The sequence below is a fragment of the Zingiber officinale genome, chromosome 5B (assembly GCF_018446385.1).
Source record: "Zingiber officinale cultivar Zhangliang chromosome 5B, Zo_v1.1, whole genome shotgun sequence".
In the NCBI taxonomy this organism is placed as follows: Eukaryota; Viridiplantae; Streptophyta; class Magnoliopsida; order Zingiberales; family Zingiberaceae; genus Zingiber; species Zingiber officinale.
Window position 1 is genome coordinate 105,141,917 of NC_055995.1, and position 6,514 is coordinate 105,148,430.

Sequence of the window (6,514 nt, forward strand, 5' to 3'; positions counted from 1 at the left end):
CTTAATTTACTTTCATCAATTATACTTATTACTTACTATATATATATATATATATATATATATTCCGAGCTACCACTTATATTATAAAAAAGTTCTTAAAAAAAAACTATATAAGTTCGATATTATTATTATTATTATTATTATTATTATTTAAAGATTACTTTGCTTGCATTTGCAATTTTTACTTCATTTGCAATCATATTTACTTGGCAAATTTGTAAAGATTTTTCGGCCTCCAGAAGGTATAAAAAAGAGAGAGAGAGAATTAGTAGGATTATCAAGGATGATTTACCTAATGAATTAATAGACCGTAGAGTTGTAGAAACCTAATGGCTCTGACCTATGTTAAATCATGGTATTTCTTCTAATTCTTTTTAACTTAGTTTTATTTATTTTCCCTACTCTACTCTTAACTTGTTTTCTTTTCAATGCTTATTTTTTAAAAAAAAAAAATGAAAAATAAAAGGCTCTATCCACGTACCCCCCTTCCAGCCTCCAACACAATCCTACATATTCATCTACCTATATTCTCTCCTTACCTATTATTTTTTGTCAAGAAAAATTAATTAGATATTGGGAGTATACATGGTGCAAGTATATATATATATATATATATGGGAAGTTAATAAAACAATTTAATCGATTAAGAATGAGAGCCTACAAATTTGGTGAAAAAATGCATCACGAAGGAGCATACATATGTACCAGTCCTTTTTAAGAAAATAATTCATTTAATTATAGTAAACTCATCCCTTTCCAGGGAGGTTAATAATTTATTTTAAATAAATAAATAAATTGCATTAATCCGCATGTGCCTCGGCTGTGGCAGGCCTAAATTCTCACCCAATAAATCAATAATTAAGCTGGAGATAAATTAACATGGACGTATGGATCAACAACCCAACTGCCATGGTATATATATATATATTCTTATCCATTCTCACCAAACCCCAACCCTCCGTTTTTTTCTTCTTCTTAATCAATTAATTAAATTGTGAATTAATTAATTCAATAGTTAATTAATGCAGGGAAGAAGAATGTTAACTAGATGACGAATTGACTGCCGTGCGTTTTCCAATTTGTTCGGACATAAACATCAAGTTTTGGCGTGTCGATATATATATATATATATCGCATCAAAAGTGACAGGTAGTAGTTTAGCATTCTGCGGATTGATTCATTCATTTTTCTCGGACCAATTAAATTCCATTTATTTAATTTACTGAAAAAATAGCTTATTTATAATTTATAATTTATAGATATAGTAGCTAGGTAGGTGGAGTGGATTAGTCTGGTCGGTTGGATGGGCAAAAATGGACTCTTTGCCTTGCTTGCTAGATCCATTTAGTATAATTGATCCATTAAGTCTCACTAACATGATTGAACAAATCGACCTACTCTGTCTGTTTATTTGGGTATGCACGATTGACTTGAACACTAGCTCAATATGTAATGATTTTATGCTGATTTGTATATTATCTTTTGTTTGCTTTCATCGTATTTAAACTTGAATAGGAATAATTTTTATCCTACTGGTATAATTAAAATTTATTTTTCTAATTTTATACACCTAATAGTTTATATAACATAATAAAATTGCTTATAAGATTTATGATATATTCTTTAAGGTTCCAACTATATAAGACTTAACCGAACTAATTTAATATAGATATTATATTTTTAAAAATAGATGACTTTCAATATGATTTTACATGCTACATGATAATTAAAATTGTCCGGGACCCTATAATCACAACTGTGTTAGTACCGAGTCAGAGAAGGAGTCCCAGACATTGACCCTCTGACACTCAAGTCAGTCACCGACGGTGTGTGGAAGCAAAGCAAAGCAAAGTAACGAATAGTAGCAGCAATAGTAAATTATCGCATACCTCCGCTGAAACTTGGACCCCCCTTTATATAGAGCTCCTGTAGCGCGCGTGCACACTTCCCAAGATGTGCACGCTTCTCGAAGCTTCCCTTGAAAAGATGTATCAGTAAAGTGTCCCTGACACAATACCTTAACGAGTCGCGCATATATTTGAAGTGACGGTGGAAGCTTCTGTCACACGATCTTCTGTTTGAACCAGCCACCGACCATGTCGCCTGTCAGCGGCGCATGCTCCCAAAAATATAACATCCAACTAGCAGTGTCTTTTACTGGGCCGAGCGGGATAACCACTCGGCTCGGGTCCTCACTTTCTGCTCGGATGAGTGTACTATCTGGTCGAGTGGGGAAGTTGCTCGCGCGTGTCTTTGCAGATACCTAGTCTTTCTGAGCGTCAAAAGCTCGGAACTCCACCGAGCTATTATTCTGTCGGATCAGGTCTTCATTATCCTAATCGGGCGAGCGGGTTGCCCAAGCGGTCAGTCATATAGGGGTGTTTGACCACCTTGACTCTGAACTCTATCGTGGCACTAACCTTCCGAGGGGTGGGCCTCTCGTTATTATCGCATCACATATGCCTCCCCCTCAAGTCTAGTCGAAGGAGGCTCAAGTCTGACTGACTGGACAAAAAATTATCTCTGGAGATTGGTCGCCTGATCGGCCTTAGTATTGGTCAGGCTCCGATCGGCCTTTCGGAGAATGTCGATTGGCCTTGGGGCTGATCCCTGAGGCCGTCCGGGGCTAGGAGAGTTTGTATCTGGATTTTTCTTTTGGTGTCCTTGAGTACAGTCAATATTGATGTCACCTGAATTTCTCGAAATTTGCGCAAATCCTCCCCATTAAGCCCGAGCCTGCTCCCACGCCTGTTAATGGTGCCCATTAAATGCTGAGGTGTCGTCGCCGCTGTCGCCACACGCTCGAAGTGACAGACGCTGATGTGACGCTTAACGGTTTAAATTCTAAGGCTGAATCTACGTCTCTGTTTCCACACCCTAGATCGGACGATCCTGATCAGTCGAGCTCGGAGTTTATAAACTTCGCAGTGCTGGCTTCCTCTCTATGATTGGGTCTTCCTTGAGAGCTGTCGTCGACCTGTGTCTATGCAATCCTCCGGTGACCTCCAGCACTCCTTCTCCAACGACTTCCTTCTCCTTCCTGTAAGCTTTCCTCCCTATCTTGCTCATCCTCGATTCTCGGCCTTTTTCTTCGTTCCTTGTGACCCTCTCGTCGTCTTTTTGTACTTTTCAATTACATTTCTTCCACTGTTTCCACTTTCTTTTGCAATGGCCAATTCTTCTCAACCGTCGAACCCTCCTCCTGGACTCTGGTACACAACCATGGAGACCAGGTTCGATGTGGGCGACGCTGAGAGCCTCAAGAACATTTTTGAGATTCCCCCTGATCACGAGATCATTTTAGCTTCCCCATCCGATCGGTCGAATGAACCGCCAACTGACACCATCTGTCTGTTCAGGGACAAATTTGTGGTCGGTCTCCACTTCCCTATCCATCCCTTCATCATTGAAGTCTGTAATTATTTTTGTGTTCCCCTTCCACAACTTGTGACAAATTCCTTTCGCCTTCTGTGTGGCATCATTGTGTTGTTTCGGCTGCACGACATCCCTCTGACTCCTTGAGCTTTCTACTACTTCTATTACCCCAAACAATCCAAACTGGGGACTTATCTGTTTTCAGTCTCAGGTTGAGTTAGTTTTCTTTGACAAAATGCCGACTTCCAATAAACATTGGAAGAAATATTTCTTTTTTATGCGTCTTCGTAAATGGCCGAGCTTCTAGACCCGCTGGCAAGTCAGCCTACCACCTCAGCCTGATCTGAAGAAATATAAGAGCCGCTCGAACTACCTCCAACCCACTTCCATACTAGCTGATCAGAAATATCATATTCACAAGTTGCTGCTGAAGGGTGTATTATATATTTTTGGCTTGAGTCCGATCCGAGCCAGGCTCCCATCCAACCTAGGTAATAGAGCTACTCTACTTATTCTCTTTGATTCTAACTATTTTTTTTACTTTTTTACAGCCGAAATCATGTTGCAAGCCTGTCTGTCCGGCCCGACCAAGCTCAAAGATGTCGAAATCAACATGTTTGCCACTGAGGAACTGGCGAGTCGTGGCCTCCTTCTGATCGGCTCGCAAGAGGACCCGCAGGCTACAGACACAACAACTCCCTCGGTGACGAGCGGGGCCACCACTAGTCGAACGCCCAACCTCGAAGTGGTTGGCAAAGCGCTCCCTCCTCCGGCACAACTCCTTCCTGCCCAGGCTGAAGGCTCCAACTCGTCTGGCGAGCCTCTCATAAGGCGCAAGAGGGGTCGAGCAGAGACTCCCTCTTGCTCTGCTACTCTTGTCGTGGGGGTCGTCGAGCCGGTTGAGGCTTCGACCCCCGCACCAATTCCAGAAATTGAGGCAGCGTCATCTGACCGGACGCCCTCCCTCGTCGAGCCGCCACAGGGCGTTGTCGCCGCATCGCCCGTGGCCTTCTTGTCGCCCCCACACAACCACCGAGGGTTCTAAGGTCTGGCATTCATCCAGCAACCGCATCCCGTGCCTCCGGTCGGGCGTCATCGGCTCACTCTGCCTCGAGCGATAGGGGATCAATTACCGTGATCCTCCATCTGCCAACGGAGGACTATAGCGAGCCGAGCACCCAGTCCAGGACCCCCGGACATCAGATCCTCATCAGGGGTCCGCTCATCGAGGTCTGGGAAGAGGCAAGAGCCCGCGCCGCGATGATGCCTCCGAGCGCGCTTGCCAATAGTCACACTCAAATGGCCATCGGGGTAAGTATTCTAATCGTAAATTCATGATTTTTCCCCCATTCGGCGTTAACCTTCTCTCACTCATCCACAGTACTGGGCGGAGAACCTGGCCATGTGCCACAAGTTCGCATTTCTGGAGGATGAGTTCAAGAAAGTCCAAGTCTCGAGCGACCCAGCCTCTTCCCAAGGGCCATTGACCGCCGACTTTAATAAGTTGAAGGCCGACCTGGAGAAGGCCACCAAGCTACTTGAAGTCGAATGGGCGAAAGTCGCTGGCCAAGAGGTGATGCTGGAGTGAATTAACAAGCAGGTCAACACCTTCGACAAGAAGATCGAGTCGACTATTGCGAGAAAGAACCGAGCCATCGCTGACTTAGGGTTGAAGAATCAGGACGCCCGGTCTCTTTCTCAGAAGCTGAAGGAGGCCGAAGATTTTCTGGTGACCGAGCGGGACAGTCGCTCGGCCGAAGAAGCCTCTCTCTGGCGAAAGCTAAAAGCTGCTAAGGATGAACTGACAGCTTCCCGAGCAGCTTTGAAGACATACCAAGAGGTCGAGCCGAGCCAGTTTGAAGCGCTGAAGCAAGCTTACCTCCGCTCGGACGCCTTTAATTATAAAGTCGCCAACCGACTTCTTCATCTTTTCGAGCTGGCTATCGACGGGACACTCGCTCAACTCCGGGAAGGCGGCCACATCCCCACCGGTCTGAAGGACAACGTCATCAGCCGCAACAAACTGAACGACTCACTGCCTGATGATGTTTTGGATTATCTCGAGTGAGGTTGAGCGCCTGTTCTGTAATCATCTAATGTAAGCTCTTTTTTAAGTCACAATGAATGCCTGCCGCTTGGCCATGCTTTTCTCTAGCAATACTTTTGTGCAAACATCCATCTTTTCAGCGAATCATTTATCCTTGTAGTTTGGACTCCCCCCTGTTAATGTCCCCCGATTGGGCCTACAGGCTGGGATCCGATGGTTTCAGGGCCATCCCTATTCGCATCACAGTTCAGTGTTTTCCCAGCTCGGGTTTAGCGTCGCTTGACGATTTGGGGCTTGCGTTTAAGGTCGTCGCTCGACCATTGCAAAATCTTGTGTTTAACGTCGCCGCTCGACGATTTGGTGAAGACTCATGTTTAAGATCGCCGCTCGACCGTTGGTGAAGACTCGCATTTAAGATCGTCACTCAATCATTGGTGGGGACTAGGGTTTAAAGTGGCCGCTCCACCGTTGGTGAAGACTAGGGTTTAAGGTCGTCGCTCGACCGTTGGTATAGACTAGGGTTTAAGGTCGCCGCTCGACCATTGGTGAGGACTCACATTTAAGGTCGCCGCTCGACCGCTGGTGAAGACTAGGGTTTAAGGTCGCCGCTCGACCATTGGTGAAGACTAGGTTTTAAGGTCGTCGCTCGACCGTTGATGAAGACTCATGTTTAAGGTCGCCGCTCAATTATTGGTGAAGACTAGGGTTTAAGGTCGTCGCTCGACCGTTGATGAAGACTCATGTTTAAGGTCGCCGCTCAATTATTGGTGAAGACTAGGGTTTAAGGTCGCCGCTCGACCGTTGGTGAAGACTCGTGTTTAAGGTCGTCGTTCGACCATTGGTGAAGACTAGGTTTTAAGGTCGTCGTTCGACCGTTGGTGAAGACTCGCATTTAAGGTCGTCGCTCGATCATTAGTGAAGACTAGAGTTTAAGGTCGCCGCTCGACCGTTGGTGAAGACTCGCGTTTAAGGTCGCCGCTCGACCATTGCAGAATTTGTATTTAACGTTGTCACTCGACGATTTGGTGAAGACTCATGTTTAAGGTCGCCGCTCGACCATGGGTGGGGACTAGGGTTTAAGGTCACCGTTTG